Below are 25729 nucleotides of genomic sequence, written 5' to 3' on the forward strand. Positions count from 1 at the left end.
TGAACTGACTAACAATCCAAACAATGTCACTGCTTAGCTTGCCTTTCAGGATGACAGTTTGTGAAATACAGGGTTAAGAAAGCTATCTCACAGGGCCTGTGAGTGACAGGGACACTCTGCATTGAGACTCCACAATTGGGGGGGGGGGGGCGGGAGCGGCTGGCAGTTCTGGTTGGGGATCCCCTCCTAAAGTAAGTGGGCAATATATTCTGCGGACCTCCAAGAGGCTTCCAGAGTTTGTCATGTTTTATGAGTCCGTTTTAGAGTACATTCTAAACCTCCCTCCCTTTCCAAGGTCTCAGGCTTCACGGGGCTTTTAAACTTTTTATTTTGTTACAGTACAAACACCACTACTAGCCGGCCTCCTGCTTCTCCCCTCAGGCTATGCGGAATTATTCATACTCAAGGTCTAAAGTGGAAAGAGAGCATGAAGGGAAAACAGACCAGGGAGTGAAAACAAATTAGCAATCCAAACAGCCCTCTCCCTGCCTGTCACAGAGAAGGCCTTTGGTGTCTCCTCCCAGAGTCAAGGGGTTTTCTGAGTCGAAGATTAAAGGATACATTTTCAGGATTCAGAGAACAGATTCTGAAATGTATATCCACCCAAGGCGACCAGGACAAATCACACATCTACAGAACCAGGGTGTGCCTTCAGCTCTGCAGGAGTCTCTACGCTGGATTAGCCTGGCGTGAAAGTTTAGTATTCTGCACCCACCAGCAACAAGCCAAAAAGCACAGTTCATAGTTTCCTTCATGCTTAGATAGGAAGAAAGGAAATGAAAGGAAAGACCAGAAAAAAGAAGAAAGACAAGCCATTAAGCTCTCTTTGGGTGAGTTGTAAAACCTTATCTTAAAGCAGTGATTCTCAATGGGGGTGATCTTGCCTCCCCAAAAGAAACCCTTGGCAATGTCTCAAGATATTTTGGATTGTCAAAACAGGGGGACAGGAGGTGCTTTGGCATCTAGAGGGTAGACAACAAAGAGGATGCAGCTAAGCACCCTTTAACGTCCAGGGTGGCCCCCACAGTCAAGAATGATCCAGTCCATGTGTCAATAGTGATGAGGTTTAGAATTTTGCCTTAAAAAGACTAAGCAGTGAAAACAGAATTTTTAAAAAGCTTCTCTCCCACTTCCTCTCTCTCTCTCTCTCTCTCTCTCACACACACACACACACACTTCACCCATGTGAAGATGCACAGGCCCCCACACTCAGAAGAGCCACTATACTTGTTAGAATCCAATGCTGCTGCCAGGGCTTCTCAGGTGACACTAGAAGTAAAGAACCCGCCTGCCAATGCAGGAGACATAAGTGATGTGGGTTCGATCCCTGGGTCAGGAAGATCCCCTGGAGGAGGAAATGGCAACCCACTCCAAAATTCTTGCCTGGAGAATCCCATGGACAAATGAGCCTGATGGGCTGCAGTCCATGGGGTCGCAAAGAATCAGACACAACTAAAGAAGGCAATGGCACCCCACTCCAGTGTTCTTGCCTGGAGAATCCCAGGGACGGGGAGCCTGGTGGGCTGCCATCTCTGGGGTCGCACAGAGTCGGACACTGAAGCAACTTAGCAGCAGCAGCAAAGCTCAACTGAACACACACGCACCCTGCTGCCCATCTTGAAATTCTTAATAATTTTGAGTAAGTCCCACATTTTCATTTTACCCTGAGCAATGCTTTACTGCAGCAGAACCATGTGTTCTCCACGGCACCCCTTTGCACCCCCAACATTCTTCTTCAACATTGCAGTGTGTCAATTTGTATGGAAATACAAAAAACCTCGAATAGCCAAAGCTATCTTGAGAAAGAAGAATGGAACTGGAGGAATCAACCTATCTGACTTCAGGCTCTATTACAAAGCCACAGTTATCAAGACAGTATGGTACTGGCACAAAGACAGAAATATAGATCAATGGAACAAAATAGAAAGCCCAGAGATAAATCCACGCACATATGGACACCTTATCTTTGACAAAGGAGGCAAGAATATACAATGGATTAAAGACAATCTTTAACAAGTGGTGCTGGGAAATCTGGTCAACCACTTGTAAAAGAATGAAACTAGACCACTTTCTAACACCATACAAAAAAATAAACTCAAAATGGATTAAAGATCTAAACATAAGACCAGAAACTATAAAACTCCTAGAGGAGAACATAGGCAAAACACTCTCTGACATACATCACAGCAGGATCCTCTATGACCCACCTCCCTGAATATTGGAAATAAAAGCAAAAATAAACAAATGGGACCTAATTAAACTTAAAAGCTTCTGCACAACAAAGGAAACTATCAGCAAGGTGAAAAGACAGCCTTCAGAATGGGAGAAAATAATAGCAAATGAAGCAACTGACAAACAACTAATCTCAAAAATATACAAGCAACTCCTACAGCTCAACTCCAGAAAAATAAATGACCCAATCAAAAAATGGGCCAAAGAACTAAATAGACATTTCTCCAAAGAAGACATACAGATGGCTAACAAACACATGAAAAGATACTCAACATCACTCATTATCAGAGAAATGCAAATCAAAACCACTATGAGGTACCATTTCACGCCAGTCAGAATGGCTGTGATCCAAAAGTCTACAAGCAATAAATGCTGGAGAGAGTGTGGAGAAAAGGGAACCCTCTTACACTGTTGGTGGGAATGCAAACTAATACAGCCACTATGGAGAACAGTGTGGAGATTCCTTAAAAAACTGGAAATAGAACTGCCTTATGATCCAGCAATCCCACTGCTGGGCATACACACTGAGGAAACCAGAAGGGAAAGAGACACGTGTACCCCAATGTTCATCACAGCACTGTTTATAATAGCCAGGACATGGAAGCAACCTAGATGTCCATCAGCAGATGAATGGATAAGAAAGCTGTGGTACATATACACAATGGAGTATTACTCAGCCATTAAAAAGAATACATTTGAATCAGTTCTAATGGGGTGGATGAAACTGGAGCCTATTATACAGAGTTAAGTAAGCCAGAAAGAAAAACACCAATACAGTATACTAATGCATATATATGGAATTTACAAAGATGGTAACAATTACCCTGTGTACGAGACAGCAAAAGAGACACTGATGTATAGAACAGTCTTATGGACTCTGTGGGAGAGGGAGAGGGTGGGAAGATTTGGGAGAATGGCATTGAAACATGTATAATATCATGTATGAAACGAGTTGCCAGTCCAGGTTCGATGCATGATACTGAATGCTTGGGGCTAGTGCACTGGGACGACCCAGAGGGATGGTATGGGGAGGGAGGAGGGAGGAGGGTTCAGGATGGGGAACACATGTATACCTGTGGCGGACCCATTTTGATATTTGGCAAAACTAATACAATATTGTAAAGTTTAAAAATAAAATTAAAAAAAAAAAAAACATTGCAGTGTGTGTTATTCTGTTTTTAAGACCTCTTTTTGGCTTATGGTGGAGCTGAAGCTGGAAAATATCCCTGTGCCATGGATTTCAAATTGCCTGCAGATTGCCCTCTCTCACATCACACTGTCTAGGAAATGCACACAAGGCATCCAGGGCCAGGCAGCGAATTGTGTGACATAAACAGACATTTTCTCAAGGAAGAGAAGCTGTAGGAACTAGCGAGGGTGTTCTTTCCTGCAAGAGCCAGAGGGCTCTGCTCCAATAACCCTTGTAGAGATGACAAAAACCATCCAACCTGGGCAAGCATCTCAATACCTGTAATCAAAATCAGCTTTCACATCTATCCTCCTCCTGTGGGTCATGTATGTATGTATATATGTGTGTGTTAGTCGCTTCAGTCGTGTCTGACTCTTTGCAACCCCACAGGCTGTAGCCCACCAGGCTTCTCTGTCCATGGAATTCTCTAGGCAAGAATACTGGAGTGGGTTGCCATTCCCTTCTTCAAGGGATTTGCCCAACCCAGGGATCAAACCCAGATCCCCTGGGAGATTCATTACCATCTGAGCTATCTGGGAAACCCTGTGAGTCACAGAACATATAATGGTCTCCATTGTTAACAAACCTTTGAATGTGCTTAAAACACACTATGAAAAACCCCAGTGAGATAAGAAACATCTCTTTGTTTCTCGTTAATCGCGTTTATCCTACTCCCATAGGTCCACCAGCAACAATTTACAGAGCAGCTGTGAAGGGGCGGAAGATCCTGTCCACAAGTAATCTTGTTCACTTTTCCAAATGGATCCTTTACAAGGTCCTGTTTGTGGGATTATCTGTGATGCTTACATGGAAAAAAACAAGAACAACAAGAGCAGCAAGAAATTCAGTTTTGTTACCGGGCCAGGCTGAGAAAGCCTGCCTAAGAGGTCCGGGTCCCTTCGCAGGGACCTGCATGGTGTGTCTCTGCTGCCATCGTCTGGTGACACATCCAATGTCCATTAGGAACTGCCACTCGGGGAATCCACCTGAGCACTTAAGAGCTGCAGTTACAGAGCAAATGGGCTTTGAAAAAATACTAAAGCACAAATCACAGTCGCTGCCACATTAGTAAACAGTTGAGAACATCAATAACAATTTCCAGATTCACAGGCAATCTGACTTAAAACCACACAAACAGAGCAGAGCTCAACCCTGTGGTCTGTGAGCAGGCAACCTGGACTCCAGAGGACCCACACCAGGACAGAAGGGAAAGCCCAGGGAGAGTCCACAGGCTCTGATCATAGTAGCTCGAGGTCTTCAGAGGTTTTTGTTTGTCTGCTGCTATGAAGCAGAAAAGATGAAAAGCCATGAGCCCACTTTTCCAGGTAAAGTAGAAATATGGTCCATCGCCTAAGACATACCTCACTCTCCTTTCCCTTTGTACACAGCAACCCAGACCAGATTTGCAGTAGTAGTAATAGTGACGATGATGTAGATTCCACACGGATATGGACTTGATTCCACCCACTGCTGTATTTCCAGGACTAGGACACGGTTCATAGAAGGTGCTTAAAACATGTACCTACATGTATATCAAAAAAAAAAAATGGCCATAGCTGTCATTTACTGAATGCCATATTTTATGCCCAGTCCTTTACCATTCTTATTTCATCTTTATAATAACTTATGAGATATGTATTACTATCCTTTCATTATTGATGCAGAAAGCGATATTAAGCAGATTTGGTAATAGCCAGACAGAACAGAGGGAAAATTCATATTATATTACCAGTAGCCCACAAAGAGGTGACTGCATAAGAATAATAAGATTGTAGCATTATCTTCAATAGCCAGGACATGGAAGCAACCTATACGCTCATCAATAGATGAATGGGTTAAGAAGATGTTGTACATATAGACAAAGGAATATTACTTGGCCATTAAAAAGGAACAAAACTGGGTCATTCGTAGAGATGCAAATGGACCTGTAGTCTGTCAGAGAGAGTGAAGTAAAGTCACAAAGAAAAACAAATGTCATATATTAATGCATATATATGGAAACTAGAGAGATGGTACAGATGAATGTACCTGCAGGACAGGAATAGAGACACAGATGTAGAAAATGGATGTGTGGACACACGATAAGGGCAGAGGAGGGTGGGATGAATTAGGAGATTGAGATCAATATATACATGCTTCCATGTGTAAAATCATCATGGGAACCTGCTGTATAGCACAGAAAGCTCACCTCGGTGCTCTGTGGTGACCTAGATGGGTGGGATGGAGGGTTGGGTGGGATGGGGATGGGGTGGGAGAGAGGTCCAAGAGGGAGGAGATACATGTATGCTGTTGCTGCTGTTTAGTCGCTAAGTCATGTCTGACTCTTCAAGACCCCATGAACTGTAGCCCGCCAGTCTCCTCTGTCCATGGGATTTTTCAGGCAAGCACACTGCAGTGGGATGCCATTTTCCTCTCCAGGGGAGCTTCCCAACTCAGGGATCAAACTCTAATCTCCTGAATTGGCAGGCACATTCTTTACCACTGAGCCACCTGGGAAGCCCTGGATATATGCATACATATAGCTGATACACTTGCTGTACAGCAGAAACTAACACCACATTGTAAAGCATGCCAGGATGGTGCTCAGCATTAATCTTATTTACTCCTAAGAACCACTCAGTGAGCTAAATATATCTGGATGGTGCCATTTAGAGAAGAGGATCAGAAAGTTGAGCACTTTGTTGGGATTCGACACAGGACTGCCTCGCCGACATATCCTGACTCTCAGGATACACACTGGGCTGCACACCTTCCTCCAGGATGTCACCCGTAAAAGTAACAAAAACATGAGCCATCTCCTACATGGAATTCTCACCAGCTGACTCACTGTAAGATACTACTTCCCCCCAACTTTAGAAGCCAGAATAAAGAATAGAAAGAGTCCTGAGAGGTGGCAGTTCTGAGGACTCAGGTTGGTTGGTGTACTGGGGAATGGAGTCTCCTTAGTACAATGATGAAGGTCAAAAGGCTAGAGGAAGAAAGCACAGACCATGGCAGCAACTGGACTTCTGCAGTCTGGGAACACTGCAGATTTCATAAATTTAAACAAAACTCATGGATACCCACACTAAAACTTGTATGCAAATATTTATAGCAGAATTATTCATAGTCATCAAAAAGTAGAAATGATCCAAGTGCCCAACAGTTGATGAGTGGTTAAATACTATATAGTATATTGATACAGTAGAATCTTCAGTTCAGTTCAATCAGTTCAGTCACTCAGTCGTGTCCGACTCTTTGCCACCCCATGAATCGCAGCACGCCAGGCCTCCCTGTCCATCACCAACTCCCAGAGTTCACTCAGACTCACGTCCATTGAGTCAGTGATGCCATCCAACCATCTCATCCTCTGTCGTCCCCTTCTCCTCCTGCCCCCAGTCCCTCCCAGCATCAGATTCTTTTCCAGTGAGTCAACTCTTCGTATGAGGTGGCCAAAGTACTGGAGTTTCAGCTTTAGCATCATTCCTTCCAAAGAAATCCCAGGGCTGATGTCCTTCAGAATGGACTGGTTGGATCTCCTTGCAGCCCAAGGGACTCCCAAGAGTCTTCTCCAACACCACAGTTCAAAAGCATCAATTCTTCAGCACTCGGCTTTCTTCACAGTCCAACTCTCACATCCATACATGACCACAGGAAAAACCATAGCCTTGACTAGACGAACCTTTGTTGGCAAAGTGATGTCTCTGCTTTTGAATATGCTATCTAGGTTGGTCATAACTTTCCTTCCAAGGAGTAAGCGTCTTTTAATTTCATGGCTGCAGTCACCATCTGCAGTGATTTTGAAGCCCAAAAAAATAAAGTCAGCAACTGTTTCCACTGTTTCCCCATCTATTTCCCATGAAGTTATGGGACTGGATGCCATAATCTTCGTTTTCTGAATGTTGAGCTTTAAGCCAACTTTTTCACTCTCCTCTTTCACTTTCATCAAGAGGCTTTTTAGTTCCTCTTCACTTTCTGCCATAAGGGTGGTGTCATCTGTATATCTGAGGTTATTGATATTTCTCCCGGTAATATGGATTCCAGCTTGTGCTTCTTCCAGTCCAGCGTTTCTCATGATGTACTCTGCATATAAGTTAAATAAGCAGGGTGACAATATACAGCCTTGACGTACTCCTTTTCCTATTTGGAACCAGTCTGTTGTTCCATGTCCAGTTCTAACTGTTGCTTCCTGACCTGCATACAGATTTCTCAAGAGGCAGGTCAGGTGGTCTGATATTCCCATCTCTTTCAGAATTTTCCACAGTTTATTGTGATCCACACAGTCAAAGGCTTTGCCATAGTCAATAAAGCAGAAATAGATGTTTTTCTGGAACTCTCTTAGAATCTTAGTCAACAATAAAAAGAAGTGAAATACTGGTACACTTTACAACATGAATGAACCTTGAAAACATTATCCTAAGTGAAAAAAGTCAGACACAAAGGCTACATATTAAATTACTCTACTTACACCAAATGTCCCAGATGCATAAATCTATAGAGACAGAAACTACATTAGTGGTTGCCAAATTGGTAAAGAATCAGTGGTAAAGATTCTGTCTGCCATTGCAGGAGACACAGGAGATGTGGGTTTGATCCCCGTGTTGGGAAGATCGCCTAAAGGAGGAAATGGCAACCCACTCCAGTATCCTTACCTGGAGAATCCTATGCACAGAGGAGCCTGCCAGGCTAGAGTTGGACATGATTAAGCACACATGCACAGTGTTTGGGGTGGGAGAGGAGGTTCTGATGTGAAGAACTAGGAGGGAGTGACTGCTAAAGGGAACAGGTTTTCCTACGGAGGAAAGAGAATATCCTAAAATGATTATAGTGATAGTTGCACAAGTCTGTGGATATACTATTAAGAAAAACCATTGAATTATACACATTCAACGGGTGGATTGCATGGTATGTGAATTATGTCTCAATAAAGCTATTACCAAAAAACAATATTCTATATGCACTTCAAAACAAAATGATCTATTTAATTATTGAGGGAAAAAAACTTCTGGTGCTCCATGAGAACTGAGCTAGCGCCTTCCTCCAGTCTTCCTTATCTCAGAAATGGCAGCACACTCGTGCATAGCCAGAAAGCTATGAGTAATCCTGGACATCTCCTTTTCCTGTACCATTTCCAAAATCCAAGTCCATCATGAATTATTGTTCGTTATATTATCTCTAAATTATATTTTAAATTTGGCCCATTTATCCCCATCCTTACAACCTCCACTCTAATCCAAATCATCAGTCTCCTTGCTTTCAAATGATCTTGCTTCCATTCTTGCCATCCTCCAATCCATTCCCTACAAATTGCCAGAGTGATTGTCTTAGAGTGGAAATCAGATTGTGGCTGTCCCTCCTGCAGACTCCTTCAGCGACTTCCCTATTACTGGGACACAACATCCACCTACACCGTGGTCTCAGCACTCCATCCCTTAGGATGCTCTGGACACACTTCCTCATAAGCAGTGAGATGCTGAGGTCACAATGTGGGTGGCTCTTGTGTCTGCCTTAACAACAACATTGTGTCCTTAACACAACATTGTGAGTCAACTGTATTTCAATTTTAAAAATTAAGTCAAGACCAAATTTCAAGAATCCTCCTATGCAGGATTGCACAACTAACAGAGAAAAGAGAATTTTCCTCTTTAATTGGGTGATACTTGTTGGATATATTTCTGTGTGTCCCTGAGAAAAGATTGTGGCCAGTACGTATTCTACAATGGCTTGTACTAATGGGATATATCACTTTTTTGGTAACGATTCAAGTATTGGTTAGTCAGCAATGCTCTCTCAGAAACATGACATTTTAATATTTAAAACTTTCATTACTGAAAAGGTGAGCATATAAAACTGCTTAAATTATCTCCTTTGATTTTATATAAAATCTATGGAGGAGACTGGTAGGCTGTAGTCCATGGGGTTGCTAACAGTCGGACATGACTGAGCGCCTTCACTTTCACTTTTCACTTTCATGCATTGGAGAAGGAAATGGCAACCCACTCCAGTGTTCTTGCCTGGAGAATGCCAGGGATGGGGGAGCCTGGTGGGCTGCCGTCTATGGGGTCGCACAGAGTTGGACACGACTGAAGTGACTTAGCAGCAGCAGCATAGATACATAGATTCTTGTCCAAATAAGTTTTTAAGTTCAGTATTCAGAAAAAAATGCAATCATAACAAAAAGTGCATTATTTTTCTAGCTTGTCTTCCCCTATGTCCTTCAATTATACCAAACCCTTTATTAACTTCAGGACTCTACTCTTGCTATTTCCTCTGACGGGACCCGTTGTCCTTCAAATCTTTGCATGGCTGGCCGCCACTCATCCTTCAGGTCTCAAATGTCCTTGCTCGGAGATGTTGCTGATTAACTTACAGAGAACAGTCTCGCCTGCTTCCATGTTTCCTTACCCGTGTTCAGTTTCACAGTCTTATTGTCATTTGTAGTTACTTTGTTTGTCTTCTCTTCCCTCTTAGAGACTAAGTTTAATGTTTTCTTTATAGTATATTTATAATTAATTGAACATTTGTTCGTAATGAAGGAGTGACTGAAAGCCCATAGAAATCCCTACATTTTGAGGTTTATTGGAAAGGGATCCAGCAAAGGACACTGAGAAAGAGTGTTCCTGAAAGTTCCTGAAAACATCACCAGCAAAATAAAAATTTAATGGGAAAATCGGGATTATTGGATGCCTGTGAAACTAAAAAATCTTACAATGATTTTTAAAATATTTACTGAACTAAAACAATAACAAAAGCATACAAAACAAAAGGATTATCAGTAACATTTTGCAGAACTGAAATTCATAATGTTGGGTATAATATTGGCACAATTAATTTCCCCACTTACTATCCTGGTTTGGATTCAACATTTTGGGATTTCCCTCACATAATTCTAAAGAGAATCTTATACATTTCTTCTGTTTGGTGTTAATATAATATGGATTAAAGAAGCACTTTTCTTCTGGGTGTGGTTCTCCATGCAGAGCTTGGATGCTTTTCTAATATTGAATATCTCAGAGTCAATGAGTCTCTGTTCCCAAGTTATGACTCAAAGATGCTAGCAACTCATGCATATTCTTCCAAAGTTCTTACTTTTGCAGAAAAAGGATAGAGTTTTGAAGCAGCATCAATTGTTTAAGGAGAAAGGGTGTCCATACTTCAATTAAATGAGAGGCAAAGAACCAACGATGGAGGACCAGAAGTAGTTGGGTAGATGTCCTGGAAGATTCAGATCCACGACTGCCCATGTCCCTGTTTTTTATCCCTCCACCATGCCAAACTATGCTGAACCATACTGTTTCACACTGTCTCAAGATTCTGACTCGAGAGGTATGCAGGGAGCTTTAGAGAGCTCTATATAACTCCGAAGACATTCTGACACGGAGTCAGGGTTGGAAAACACCATTGTGAGCCAGGCACTGTTAAAAATTTGGGTCACAGAAACACAAAAATGACCAGATGCTATCCTAGAGGAATTCTCTTCTGGGAGCAAGTTATGCAAACAAGTATTCCAATGCAATATGATAAATGTTCTGAGCACATTGTTCTGAAAGTACAGAGCAGGAGCTGTCTCGGAGTCATATTTGTGCTGAAGAATGAGGGAATTCTGAGCATTAATATGAAGCAAGCGCTCTCCAATATTATGTGCAATGTTCTATGTTTCCAAATAACTTTTAGTGATCTGCCTTTGAGAGAGACACCTCTTTACCATCCATCAACAGATCATAGAGAATTCAAAACTGGTCTTAAGAGGCCCATGTACCTTTAGTGCTCAGTTTGCTAAATTACTTCCCCAGTGGTTCAGATGGTAAAGCATCTGCCTACAGTGCGGGAGACCTGGGTTCAATCCCTGGGTCAGGAAGATCTCCTGGAGAAGGAAGTGGCAACCCACTCCAGTACTCTTGCCTGGAAAATCCTATGAACAGAGGAGCCTATAAGACCATGGCATGAAAAGAGCGAGATGCAACTGAGCATACATGCATGTGTCTCAACATGATTTAAAAGACGTGTATAAAAAGCCTATAGCAAACACCATATTCAACTGTGGACATCTGAAAACTTTTCTCCTAAGATCAGGAACAGAGCAAAGATGCCTACTCTCACCATTACTATTCAACATATTATTCCCATATCCCATATATTATGGGATTCCTAGTCAGATCAATCACGCAGGAAAAAATTATACAGGCATTCAAATTGGAAATAAAGAAGTAAAATTAACTCTTAAAAGAAAGAAACTGATACAAAAATGATCTTATTTACAAACCCCAAGTGTGAGCTAATTGACATTCATGCATCTACGTCTCTCCATTTTCTGCCAATTGTCAAATGTTCTGTAGAAAAAGACCACCTCTGGAATTTATTAAGAGAAAAAAAACCCTTTAAATCAGTCATTAAAAGAGAAGAAAATTAACAGAACTTTGCATATTTACTCAGGCTTATTTCTTTTTCTTTAATTGCATCTCCTGGCAGAGACCAGAGTAAAACCCGACGTTAACAGACAACAGAGTGAGTCAACAGCGGCATCTAGTGTTCAACCAGATTCTTCCAGCAAAGCCTTTGAATAGCGACTGGAGGATCTGCATGTTACTGTAAGATGCAAATTTGTTACTTTTAACCAACCAACCAAGAGAGACCATCCAGAGGCACTCACCTGAGTATTTACCGTGCTGTTTCTACAGACGTTCACAGGGAAAGCAGGCAGGTTGTCCTAACTCCAGAGACACCCAGCACCTGGGAGCCTTGGCGCAAACCTGGAGCTGAGGCATTGGTTCATCTCTTCTGCCTCAGCCTTCTCTGTTTGTATTCAAAGACAGGATGATGAGAGAGTCCCAGGGCTAAGAGCCCAGGGCCATTGCTTAACAGACTTGTCTTGGAGTAAATGGAATAGATCTCATTTAACTTTGGGAAATAATCTTGGTTTTCCATTAACTTTTTCTTGACATCTTGAACTTCTCAATAAATAGCAAATTCTGAGGGGACTCATTTAACCTATTGCATTCTATAATAAGGGGTTATTTTTTATCTATGCATGCAGTGGTTTTCCTCTTTTTCCGCGTTTTTTGAAATATAATTGACATCCAGCACTGCATAAGTTTAAGGTGTACAACATAATGATTGACTTACATACCTTATGAAATGATTACCACCATAGGTTTAGTGCACATCTCATATAGATACAACATTAAAGAAATAGAAAAAAAATTTTTTCTTGTGACAAGGCCAGTGATTTTCAATATTTTTTTAACTAACTGTGGAACCATTTCCGAGAAAAATAAAATATTTGGAAAGGCAATTTGCAAAGAATAGATAAATTAGATAAAATAACCCTTAACCCTTAAAATAATCTTAACCCTTAAGATGTGGTTGTCCCTTTGACCACCTAGGGTATCACCAATCTTTGTGGTGAAATTACAGCTCCCTCCCACCCCTTCTGCCTCTGCAAAGCCACAGCCAACACGCTAAGACTATGACCATTGCTGTAGAAGGCACCGACCTTGCACACAGAGCTCATGCTTATGAGCCATCGATGCCACTGGTACCAACACTGCAGACATCTCCCAGTGTCCCATGGGGGACACAGAAAATAGCTTGTGTAGCTTTTTCTCTATTTTTTGCATCTTCTCGCTTTAAACTTCAGAGATGAGGCCAGAGTGAGGAAGGAGAAGGCAAATGGCAGTGGCAAACCTAGCGAGGCTCAGACTGCCTCTCCTCCATCATTAACCCTTTGTTCTTGAAGCAAACTCTGCCTCTCGACTCTCTCATCCCTCAGAATGCAAGCTTCCCTCCTTCATTCTCTCCACTGACATTAACTTAATATCTTCCATATGCCAGCCATCCTACTAGGCACAAGGAACATATCAATGAGTAAAGACAGATGTGGTGCCCACCAGCGTTGTGGGGCTAGCATTTTATGGAGTAGGCAACAATTGATTTAATAATCACATAGCCAAATCCAAGATGATGACTGGGCTAAGAACCATGAAGAAAAAGTGCATGTTATCCTAAGAGGACATTTACAGTGGGGTCTAAGTTAATCTCTAAGGTCAGGCAAGGTTGTGTTGATGAACTTGGATTGAACTGAAACATGAAGATCTAAAGATCTAAAGAATGAATGGAAGTTAGGAGCAGTAACAAGCTGAGAGGGAGATGCCTGCAGGGAGCTGGAGAGTATTTAAAGAACACTTTAAAATTCATCTCTGAATTTTAAAGTGTTCTTTCCAAAGAAAGAACACTAGATGCTCAGGCTAAGAGGGAAGAGAGAGCAAAGGAGTCTCTGCCATTAGAAGGAGGCCACTGTAGCCAGCTTGCAGAGTGGAGCTGAAAAGCAAGCAAGGTCCAAAACCACAGAACCTCAAGGACATGTTTAGGAGTTTGAACTTTTTCCAAAGGATGTTGCTTTAAGCAGGAGAGGACATGAACCTCTTTGCATTTTTCAGAAAATCACTTTGCTATGGAAGAATGGAAAGAAAGGGTATGAACAATTTGCAGAATATAAATACATTGTTGGTGGCAGCTCTGGGAAGCAGGTACTGCTGACTGCCCACCTACCAGCCACACTCCCCTTCTTGCTCACTCACAGAATTATAGTTTTTTTCAAGGTGCCCAGTTAAAATTACTCACCTTCTCAGATTCCCCTGTATTCATGGCTGGCCCAACGACCCAGTTCTGGACAATCCCATTTTATAAGCAGAACTCTTTTAGATTAACAGGTACAGGTAACACGCCCTTTGTTCCTTTGCTCTTGTGCCTTCTGCTTCCCTGGATGTAGACACTAACTCTTGAGGTAGCAGCCCTCTTGGAGCCATGAGGATGAAAGTCATAGTTAAGGATGAAGAGCTGGAAGTAAGCTATAGACAACTCAGTTGATCCATGGACCGCCCCACCCCAGACTTTTTTGTTGCATAATACAAATAAGACTTTCTGTGTAAGGGTCTCTGTAACTCACAGTTGGGGAATTAGGTTAAAAAAAGGGGGGAAATATGAATAAAGTATGGACTTTAGTAGATAATAATGTATCAGTATTAGTTCACTAGATGTGATAAATGTACCATGTGTCAGATGTTAATAAAATAGCAAAAATGGGAGTTGGGTATATGAAAACTTTCTGTACTATCTTTACAATTTTCCAATAAATCTAAAATTATTCTAGGGCTTCCTTGGTGGCTCAGTGGTAAAGAATCTGCCTGCCAATGTAGGAGACACAGGTTCGATCCCCGATCCAGGAAGATTCCACAAGCTACGAAGCACCTAAGCCCGTCCACCACATCTACTGAGCCTGCTAGAGCCTGTGTGCCACAACTGCTGAAACCCACATGGCCTAGAGCCGAAGCCACTGCATTGAGAAACCCGCATACTGCAACTGGAGAGTGGCCCCCACTCGGTGCAACTAGAGAAAAGCCCTTATGGCAGTGAACACCCAACACAGTCAAAAATAAATATTAAAAATAAATAAAACTATTCTAAAGTTAAAAGTATATTAAATAATATTCCCAGTCTCCATGCTAATCCTACAGAATCACACTATCATGAGTGGAATTCAACCACCTTTGTACTTAACAAGACCCCCAAGTTTGGAAAGTACTAGTTTAGGCCGAATCTGAGATCCCTGCTACATTTGAGAGGCAAGACCCTATAGGCCACTTCCTTGGCTGCCACAAAGAAAGTTGCAGACTCTTCCACACACAGGGATATTCTCAATACCCAAAGTAAACGTTCAGCTTCTAGAACAATGCTGGCAATTCCTTTTTTGTGTGTATTTTATTAGCATCAAATGCCTTTGGATAGAAATTACGAGTTCAGTGTTTTGCCCCCAGATTGAATTTGAACCTCTGCCATAATGATGCTAATAGAGTTACCCCTAATAAAACATCTAGGCGGCAGTTTTGTGCTTCTGTGATTAGTAAAGCAAGCATTTGGAGATTTAATTTTTCTTACTTCTTGGCTCCTACTCTTACCTGCATAATCTCTTGGAATAAAAGAGTAATAAAACCAATATTTATAAAGGTTTTCCATGACTCTGTGAAAATTTTTCAACAGGTTTGAAAGAGCGAAATAATTACTTTCTGTAATGGATTGCTGACGTGAGCATACAGATATGCAGTCATTCATTAGTTGAATTCAGATATATCAGGATCAAATTACATTACAAACTGTAGCAACACCAGCAACAATAGAAGAGGAAGGCGGCGTGGTGAAATGGAAAGGAAATTAAACCAGGGGTCAGAGGCCTAAGTAGTAGACGGTGGTGCTGTACTGGCCAGTTGTGTGGTTTTGGAGAAGCGATCTGGACTCAATTTCATATCAACAAAATGAGCAGTTTGGAATGGACAACTTTTAAGACCCTTCTGAACTCTGAAATTTTGAGTATGGACTCTCAAAACCAAGAGTTAGTCTAATGCCTAATAACACAGTATTAAAACCTGCATTTATAAACTCAAAACTATTCATAACTGATAATTCAGAAACCAATCCCAAAATATAGGTGTCAAACTTCAGCCATCTTAATCCTTGAGATTTATATCCCACACAAGAAAGAGACACAGCCAATATCAAAGCCGATTTAAAGATGCCTTTCAATTCATTTTGCCACTGTTACGGATGCTGCCATGTGAGACAGTGAAAACGCCCAGAATGAAAGCTGACAACAAGGAGAGAAAAGAAAAGCCCCATAAAACAGATGTTTTAAACATGAGCCAGGTGTTGATGTTTATTTATACCTTGCTTTATAGCTTGACATTGTTACAATTTCAAAATAGGAGTTCACCCTGTAGACAAAGGGCAACAGAAGCAAATAGACCAATCACAAAAGAAATAAAAGTGGTAAAGAAGCATATGGAATAATGCTCACTCTAACAAACAGACATGCAAATTAAATCAACAAGGAGGTACCGTTATTTTTCTTTGCCATTTTTTTCTTGGTACATTCCTGAATGATGATGATATGCTGAAACTATATTTTCATATATCATTGCTGGAAAAAGCATAAATTGGTACAAACTTTTTGGAAAATATTTAATGATGTATATAAAATAGAATTTAGGTATTCCTGTTCTAATTCTGTAATTCCACTAAGAACACAGGAGAAAGCAATGCATATGAAGACGTTTATTGTAGAGAAAAATTGCAAAAAACCACTACATATCCAAAAATAATGAAAGATTGTAAGTGTCTGATTCTGCAACCCCATGAACCACAGCATGCCAGGCCTCTCTATCCATCACCAACTCCTGGAGTTCACCCAAACTCATGTTCATTCAGTCAGTGATGCCATCCAACCATTTCATCCTCTGTCATCCCCTTCTCCTCCCGCCCTCAATCTTTCCCAGCATCAGGGTCTTTTCCAACGAGTCAGCTCTTCGCATGAGGTAGCCAAAGAATTGAAGTTTCAGCTTCAACATCACTCCTTCCAATGAACACCCAGGATTGATCTCATTTAGAATGGACTGGTTGGATCTCCTTGCAGTCCAAGGGACTCTCAAGAGTCTTCTCCAACACCACAGTTCAAAAGCATCAATTCTTCAGCGCTCAGCTTTCTTCACAGTCCAACTCTCACATCCATACATGACCACTGGAAAAACCATAGCCTTGACTAGATGGACTTTTGTTGACGAAGTAATATCTGTGTTTTTTAATATGCTGTTTAGGTTGGTCATAACTTTCCTTCCAATGAGCAAGCGTCTTTTAATTTCATGGCTGCAATCACCATCTGCAGTGATTTTGGAGCCCAAAAAAATAAAGTCAGCAACTGTTTCCACTGTTTCCCCACCTATTTGTGGTGAAGAGATGGGACCAGATGCCATGATCTTCGTTTTCTGAATGTTGAGCTTGAAGCCAATTTTTTCACTCTCCTCTTTCACTTTCATCAAGAGGCTCTTTAGGTCTTCACTTTCTGCCATAAGGGTGGTGTCATCTGCATATCTGAGGTTATTGAGATTTCTCCCAGCAATCTTGATTCCAGCTTGTGCTTCTTCCAGCCCAGCGTTTCTCATGATGTACTCTGCATAGAAGTTAAATAAACAGGGAGACAATATACAGCCTTGATGGACTCCTTTTCCTATTTGGAACCAGTCTGTTGTTCCATGTCCAGTTCTAACTGTTGCTTCCTGACCTGCATACAGATTTCTCAAGAGGCAGGTCAGGTGGTCTGGTATTCCCATCTCTTTCAGAATTTTCCACAGTTCATTGTGATCCACACAGTCAAAGGCTTTGGCATAGTCAATAAAGCAGAAAAGGTGTTTTTCTGGAACTCTCTTGCTTTTATGTTGGCAACTTGATCTCTGGTTCCTCTGCCTTTTCTAAAACCAGCTTGAACATCTGGAAGTTCATGGTTCATGTATTCCTGAAGCCTGGCTTGGAGAATCAGGAGCAGCAGCTGTGCTTTGCTGGAGCAGCCATGAAGAGATACCCCACGTCCAAGGTAAGAGAAACCCAAGTAAGATGGTAGGCACTGAGAGCGGACATCAGAGGGCAGACAGACTGAAACCACAATCACAGACAACTAGCCAATCTGATCACATGGACCACAGCCTTGTCTTACTCAATGAAACTAAGCCATGCCATGTGGGGCCACCCAAGATGGACGGGTCATGGTGGAGAGGTCTGACAGAATGTGGTCCACTGGAGAAGGGAATGGCAAACCACTTCAGTATTCTTGCCTTGAGAACCCCATGAACAGTAAAATTGCTTACATCTACTCAATATGCAGCTTTGTAAAAATGATGCTTTCAGAAGGTACTTAGTAATGGAAAATATTTATGATCTGTGAAATGTGGTAAGCTGTCCATTCATATATATATATATATGTGTGTGTGTATATACACATACACACATATATATATATATCTTTGGCTTATGTGATGTTTTTAAATTTTAAACTTAGTAACCATATTTTAAGATGGATAAAATTTACATAAAAATCATGCTTATTTGGATCTTGCCAAAAAATCAGAATTACAAACAGAACTGAGCCCTTATTCAATGACAACAATCATTTGAAGCTAAGTAGTAGCTGTTCCTTTTTATTTTTAGGTAAGAAGTGAATTTTTTTAGAGAGAAACACTCTACAGAGTGTATGTGGGCTGTCTTAGGAGACTAGAGACTGTAAGTATTTCCTTTAGAGTAAAGTGAAAAGTGAAAATCACTTAGTTGTGTGTGACTCTTTGTGACCCCATGGACTGTAGCCCACCAGGCTCCTCTGTTCATGGAATTCTTCAGGCAAGAATACTGGAGTGGATTGCCACTCCCTGACCCAGGGATTGAACCCAGGTCTCCTGCATTGCAGGCAGATTCTTCAGCGTCTGAGCCACCAGGGAAGTGCTGCTTTAGAGTTAGGAACACATAACTCTCCTTGACCCACAGTTCCTACGCAGTTACCCTTGGAAGCATTTGCGCTCATTACCCTTGACCTAAATTTAATAATCAGGACAGAAAATAAGTATATACAAATTTCAAATATGCCCATAAAAAAGGAACCAGGGCTTCCCTGGTGGTCCAATGGTTGGGGATCTGCCTTGCAATGCAAGGGACACTGGTTTGATCCCTAGTCCAGGAAAATCCCACACGTCTCAGAGCAACTAAGCCCTAGCCCCACAACTACCGAGCCCATGTACATTGAAACCCAAGAACCTGAGACTGCTCCGAGCAAGAGAAGCCACCACGATGAGACGCCTGCACACCACAGTGAAGAGTAACCCCAGCTTGCAGCAGAGACCCACCACAGTCAAAAAATAAAATAAATAAATCTTTTTTTTTTAATGTGAACCCTCCCAAAATGGTTTGAATAGTCACATTAGAATTTTGAGTACCATGGTTTTGTTTTTTACTATTTACCTTTATATTTTTTATATAAAAAGTATTGTACTATTACTTTTATATTTTTAAAAGACAGTAGAAGTTGAGTTAAATCACTGTAACCTTTCAGCAGATGTCCAGTCTTTGAGTAAATATCAATAATCTCCAGCAATTACAAGAAAATTAAGGCTGTAGGTCAACTGAGTGAAAGCAGATCTTGGCCCAAACTCTTCTAAAGATACAACACTCATTAACCAGGAATTATGATCAGCTTCCTGTAATCCCAAAGAAGTCTCCCTTTTTTCTTAACACCCACAATACTGAAATAAACATTTGAAAGACACCTGAGTGAAAGTTTCGTTCTTAGGCAGACACAACAATATTCCAGTAACAAAGTGGAACAACTTGGTGTGAAGATTTTGAAGTAGACAGACAAAGGACAAAAAGGTGCTCTACTCCTCAGCACTGTTGGTTATAATGGATTCTTTTTTCACTATTATTAATTAATTTTAATTGCAGTATAGTTGCTTTACAATGTCATGTTAGCTGCTACCGCACAACAAAATGAATCAGCCATGTGTACACATACATCCCCCCCCTTTTGGACTTCCCTCCCATTTAACAGGACACCACATTAGGTAGAGTTCCCTGTGCTGCACAGTCTGTTCTCATCAGCTGTCTACTTTATACACACTGTCAGCAGTGTGTATGTGTATCTATGTCTTCATCCTGCAAAGAGGATAGAGGTCAGTCAGTCTTTCTAGCTAACCACTTGAGTGGTTTCATAATTCATAAGTGGAAAATCAGTTTTTAAATGGAAAATCATTCCTAACGCTCTTTATGCAACTTGATGAACTTTCTGGTGTAAATTTTGATAAAGATGATTGAAATGAGTAAACAACCCTATTGAAAAGTAGTTTCCTGATTAGGATACTTCAAATGCTTAATACATATCTCTAGGATATATGATAAAACGTTTACTTACACATTTCACACTATTAACGTGGAAGAATTTTTTAAAGTAAATTGCTACCTAAAAACTACTGCTGTTGGTTTTTGAAAGAGTACTGATCTATATGTACATATAGTACTATATGTCTGTGCTTTATTTAGCTCTTATAAATCTCACAATTTTATTTTTGTTCTTTTTGTAATATAGAAATATATTAATATGTTCACATACATATGTACAAAAGACTGCTCTTTCTAAATTTAACATCACTAAATACTTAGAATAGAGATGAGTAGCAAAATTAGATAAACCTTATTTACTTACTAAATGACTAAACGATGAAAATCAGGTTAAGACTACAAGAAAACCATACAGGGTTCTAAACACATCTGATAAGGAAATTGAAAATTGAAATCCCATATGTCCAGTTGTTTCCTGTCAAAAGAAAAATATAGAATAATACTCTGCAAGCTAATAATAACACTCCTTGAAACACTGTAAAAGAAAGTTCAAAGTGGCTGGCCATTTTCACTCTATACACAGTAATGATTTAGAAATTATGAGTATGCTCCTTTCAATGCAATTTAAACAGATTTTCTGTGTAAGAAATCACATAGTTTCTGAGGCTGTCAATGCAGTCCTTTTCCAGAAGTTACTGACTTTAATGTCTTAGGTAAAGAAAAGTTAACTTTTATGATGATCTTTAAAAATGATTCAACTGGGCTTCCCTGGTGGTCCAGTGGTTAAGAATCCATCCACCTTGCAATGCAGGACACACTGGTTACATCCCTAGTCTGGGAAGATCCCACATGCTGCTAAGCCCATGCAACACTACTGAGCCCCTGCTCTAAGCCTGAGAGCGGCAACTACTGAGTCCATGCGCCTAGAGCCGGTGCTCCACAAGAGAACCACTGCAATGAGAAGCCCCCACAGTGCAACTAGAGAAAATCCCAGGCGCAGCAACGAAGACTCAGCACAGCCCAAATAAATAAATAATTTAACCATTTATGTTAAGTGAATTTACTAATAACTACTTAATTAACCTTTTAAAAAACAATGCCTTAATACCAAGGATAGATACCTGTTTAATACATTTTAATGACTCATAATGAAGTAATATGTGTTTCAATAGATAAATGCTCCAGTATAATTCCACTAAAATTAACATAGAATCACTATGAATGTGTTAGCTACAATTGCAGACTTGCATATTGTATTGTTGACTCAGATACTGTCAGGATGTGGTTTCCTGAGAAAAAGATTCTGAAATGGAGATTGGCCTGCAAGAAGTTTGCAAGCAAATACGTACAGCAGGGTTGGCAAAACTGCTACTGAGATGTTGTCGCAACAAAAGTCTCCGTCAATCTATTGGGGAGCTCCAGAGGTAGGATAACCCTTCCCACCCCTGCACCAGCTAAGTCATCCATAGAGGCAGGATGGCCCGAATGGGGGGACAACCTTGGACAAGGCAGCTCTCACTGGTTGATGGCAATTCCTACAGAGAAACCTGGCTGAGATCTCAGACACCAATATCTCAGACACCAGATCTCAGACACTGCCAGCAGCAGAGGGGATGGATATTTCTGTCCCAAAGCGGGCAGATTACAGCATCTCCGTGCTGCCTGAAGTGCTTGCTTTTCATGGCACGTCCTGGGAGAGGCTCCTCCTGGAATCTGGTGTATTTCTTTTCCTGAAGAAAGGCTAATTGGATGACTTACAGCCCCACTGCCACAGTTGGTCTCAAAACCACACCAATACTTATCATCTTTCCTCTCCTAGATTCCTGAACTGCTGCTACTGCTGGTAAGTCACTTCAGTCGTGTCCGACTCTGTGCGACCCCATAGACGGCAGCCCAACAGGCTCCCCCGTCCCTGGGATTCTCCAGGCAAGAACACGAGTGGGTTGCCATTTCCTTCTCCAACGCATGAACAGCACTTCTCAAAACCATCAAGATCACCAAAAGCAAGGAAGGTCTGAGAAACTATCACAGGCTTCCCTGGTGGCTCAGACGGTAAAGAATCTGCCTGCCGTGCAGGACACCAAGGTTCGATCCCTGGTTTGGGAAGATTCCCTGGAGAAGGAAATGGTTATCCACTCCAGTATTCTTGCCTAGGAAATCCCATGGACAGAGGAAACTGGCTTGCTAAGTCCATGGGATCTCAAAGAGTTGGACACGACTGAGTGACTAACACTTTCACTTCCTTTCAAATGCAATACCACGTCCTGGATGGGATCCTGAAAAAGAAAGAGACATTAGGTAAAAACTAGGGTATCTGAGTAAACTTGGACTGTAGTTAATAATGCACTGATAATGAATTGTTCACTAGATATAATAAATGTACCATTCTTAGGTACTATTGTTATTGTTAGTTGATTACTCATGCCTGACTCTTTGAGACCCCATGGACTGTAGCTTGCCAGGCTCCTCTGTCCATTGGATTCTCCAGACAAGAATATTGGAGTGGGCTGCCATTCCCTACTTCAGATCTTCCTGACCCAGGGATCAAACCTGCGTCTTTTGTGTTTTCTGCATTGCAGGTGGATTCTTTACTGTTTGTCACCACGGAAGCCCCAGGTACTATACTATGTTAATAATAGAAACTTGACATGAAGCATATGGGGATGCTCTGTACTACCTTTGCAACTTTTCTGTAAATCTAAAACTATTCTAAAATTGAATAGCTTATATTGAAAAACAGAAAAAATAGATTGCTGTTAGATTTGACCTTACACTTTCATGGGTCTGACAAAAATCCAATTCATGATGAGCAGTTTTTCAAGTAATGTGTAATCATCCCTTGAAAATGGCATGGCCTTACTCCAGGACTCTTGGAGTCTGTATTGTCATTTTCCTATTGAACTGTCCATAAATTCCACATGGCATCGTTTTTTATCACCAACTTTCAATACCAACAGGTCTGTAGGGTCCTAAGCTACAAGTGTCAGGCCACTTGGCCACAGCCTTGGACCTGCTTGGGAGCCCTTTCCTGCCCTGGACCTCATTCAGAGCTGGCAGCTTTTCACATCATCCAGTTAAATGGGTTGAGTGGTAGTTCCAGGTGGCAACACAGAGATGGCCATCTAGCATTCTGGTGGCACCTTAGAGGTGTACAATGAAGTAACTCAACCTTCCTTTTGAGGGGATGTTTCAGCACACCGCAGACCACTGGATCCCTAAGAACTGCAATGAATTGACAGGCTCCTGAGACTTTGTAGAATTTCTCTCTCATCCTCTGAACTGTCTTTCTTCAAGGCCTCTGAGGCATTTTCCACTTTGCATTTATCAGATCTAATGTTACCAATTTATCTAATTTTACCATTTATCTAATGCTACCATATAATAACCGAAGTGATACTCTGCAGAATCCAGAGGGTCCAGATCCTTTTTATTATAACAAAGGGTAGGAGAGTCTTAGCTCTGGAGCAATACCAAAATGTGTACTGTTGTCCGTCTCAAGTGAATGCAGTTTCTGACCTTCCTTTCTGATGGGTATGGAGAGAATGCATTTGCCAGATCAATACCCACATGTAGCTGAGACTTGTTAATTTACTCTCACCAAGATCCCACATCTAGCTCAGCAGCTGCAATTAAGGCTTCTAATTAGTTGAATTTTCAATAATTCACTTTCATTCTCCAATATCCATCTAGTTTCGGGGTCAGAGTGGTGAATTGAACGGAATTATAATTAGGACCAACACTCCTGCATCCTTTGGGTCTTTAAGGGTGCTAATCTCTGTTGTCTTTCTGGAATCCAATGTTAATTTGGGTTTACTATCTTGGCCAAGGAGTGAAGCAGTTTCAGAGTCTTCTACTTAGCTTTCTCAGTAGGTTGGTTTTTAACCCATCAGCCAAAAACCAAATGTTGGTTCTGCCAAGTCCTGAGTATGTTCCATCCCAGAATTTAATCTGGAACTGGGGAGATGACCACTGGGTAGACCCATGAACTCACCTGACTGACTGTGAGTTAGATGTGGGGTAGGACTCCATTTATTATCTGCATTTCACGTGCCCCACTCTAAACAGCACACCGTAATGATACTCTTGTCCCTGGGTATCTATGTCCACTTGGACCTAGTGTCCTCTGTCTGGAGTGTGTCTGTGTAGACTCCTTTCTCTAGTGTAGTTATCCCAGTAAATAACCTCCTTTTGAGGGAGGAATAGAGGAAGCATTGCCATGACCCCTTGCAGTGGTGTTTCAAAGTTTTCCTTCTTAGGGATCCAGTCTTTCCTTCAGTCTGTAGTTTCTGGGTCTGGAAAATATCAAAGTCTGGAAAGCTAGCAAGAGATCATAAGTTTTTATTAAACTGGCTGTGTCTGTGCCCTACTTATCTCTTGATCATCCATCCTTGAGATTTTTTTTTTAATCTTTTTCTTAATATTCATACATTTTTGGCTGTGCTGGGTCTTCGTTGCTATGCAAGGGCTTTATCTAGTCGCGATGAGCGGAGGCTACTCCCTAGCTGGTAGCACAAGGACTCTCACCTCAGTGGCTTCTCTTGTTGAGGAGCTCAGGCTCCAGGGTGCATGACCTTCAGTAGTTATGGCTCTCAGGCTCAACTGTCCCATGGCATGTGGGGATCTTCCGGGACTGGGGATCAAACTGGTGTCCTTTGCACTGCAAGCTGGATTCTTAACCACTTTATCACCAGGGAAGCCTTGTCCTTGAGATGTTTTGATGGTAAAGTGTGAGGAGTATTCTTATTGGCTGCCCATCTATTTTGCCCCTAGAGAGGCCATGTTTCATCAACCATCTCCAAATCTCTCTACAGGTACTCTTCAGATCTGGTCACTCATTATAATTGTGCCACTTGGCTTCTGACGGTGAAGCCTTGCCACTGAGCACCTCTTCTTCCATCCCCATTGCTACCAGTGAGTGCATTTCTGGAACAGCCCCTGCCCTACAGGGATACACCAAACTTTCAGTGATGGTAGTGACTCCTCACCAAAGCATTCTTTATCACTTTGGTCAGTGTGTCCACTCTGCCTTCCTGGGGACCCCTTTAAGGAAACACAAATACTTTTTATTGTTGGTTGTAATTATATTCATGGAATAGGAAATCTCGTGTTCTATCTGCTAAATTACAGCCCACCACCCCCTTGCTGCTGCTGCTGCTTAGTCACTTCAGGCATGCCCAACTCTGCAACCGTATGGGGTGCAGCCTGTCAGGCTCTTCTGTCCATGGGATTCTCCAGGCAAGAATACTAGAGTGGGTTGCCATGCCCTCCTCCAGGGGATCTTCCCAACCCAGGGATCGAACCCAGGTCTCCTGCACTGAAGGCAGATTCTTTATTACTGAGCCCCCAGAAAGTCCCCACCCCCTTGCTTCCTTGGTGCATGTTAAAATAAATAACTATTAATATAAAATTTTCCATCCGTCACCTGAAACTGCCCTGCATATACACACGAACCCCTGGATCCTGTTCCTGCTGAGCACCCTGTGACTTCTGAAGTGGTCACTCCCGTCACCCTCAAGCCCCTCTCACATACTTCTCAATGGACTTGAGCTCAGACTGGCCCCTTGACTGGCTTTAGAACAACCAGAGGTCCTTAAGCCCATCTCTCTCAGCCTCTTTACCTTTAATTTA

The sequence above is a fragment of the Bos javanicus genome, chromosome 2, assembly GCF_032452875.1.
Source record: "Bos javanicus breed banteng chromosome 2, ARS-OSU_banteng_1.0, whole genome shotgun sequence".
Classification (NCBI taxonomy): Eukaryota; Metazoa; Chordata; class Mammalia; order Artiodactyla; family Bovidae; genus Bos; species Bos javanicus.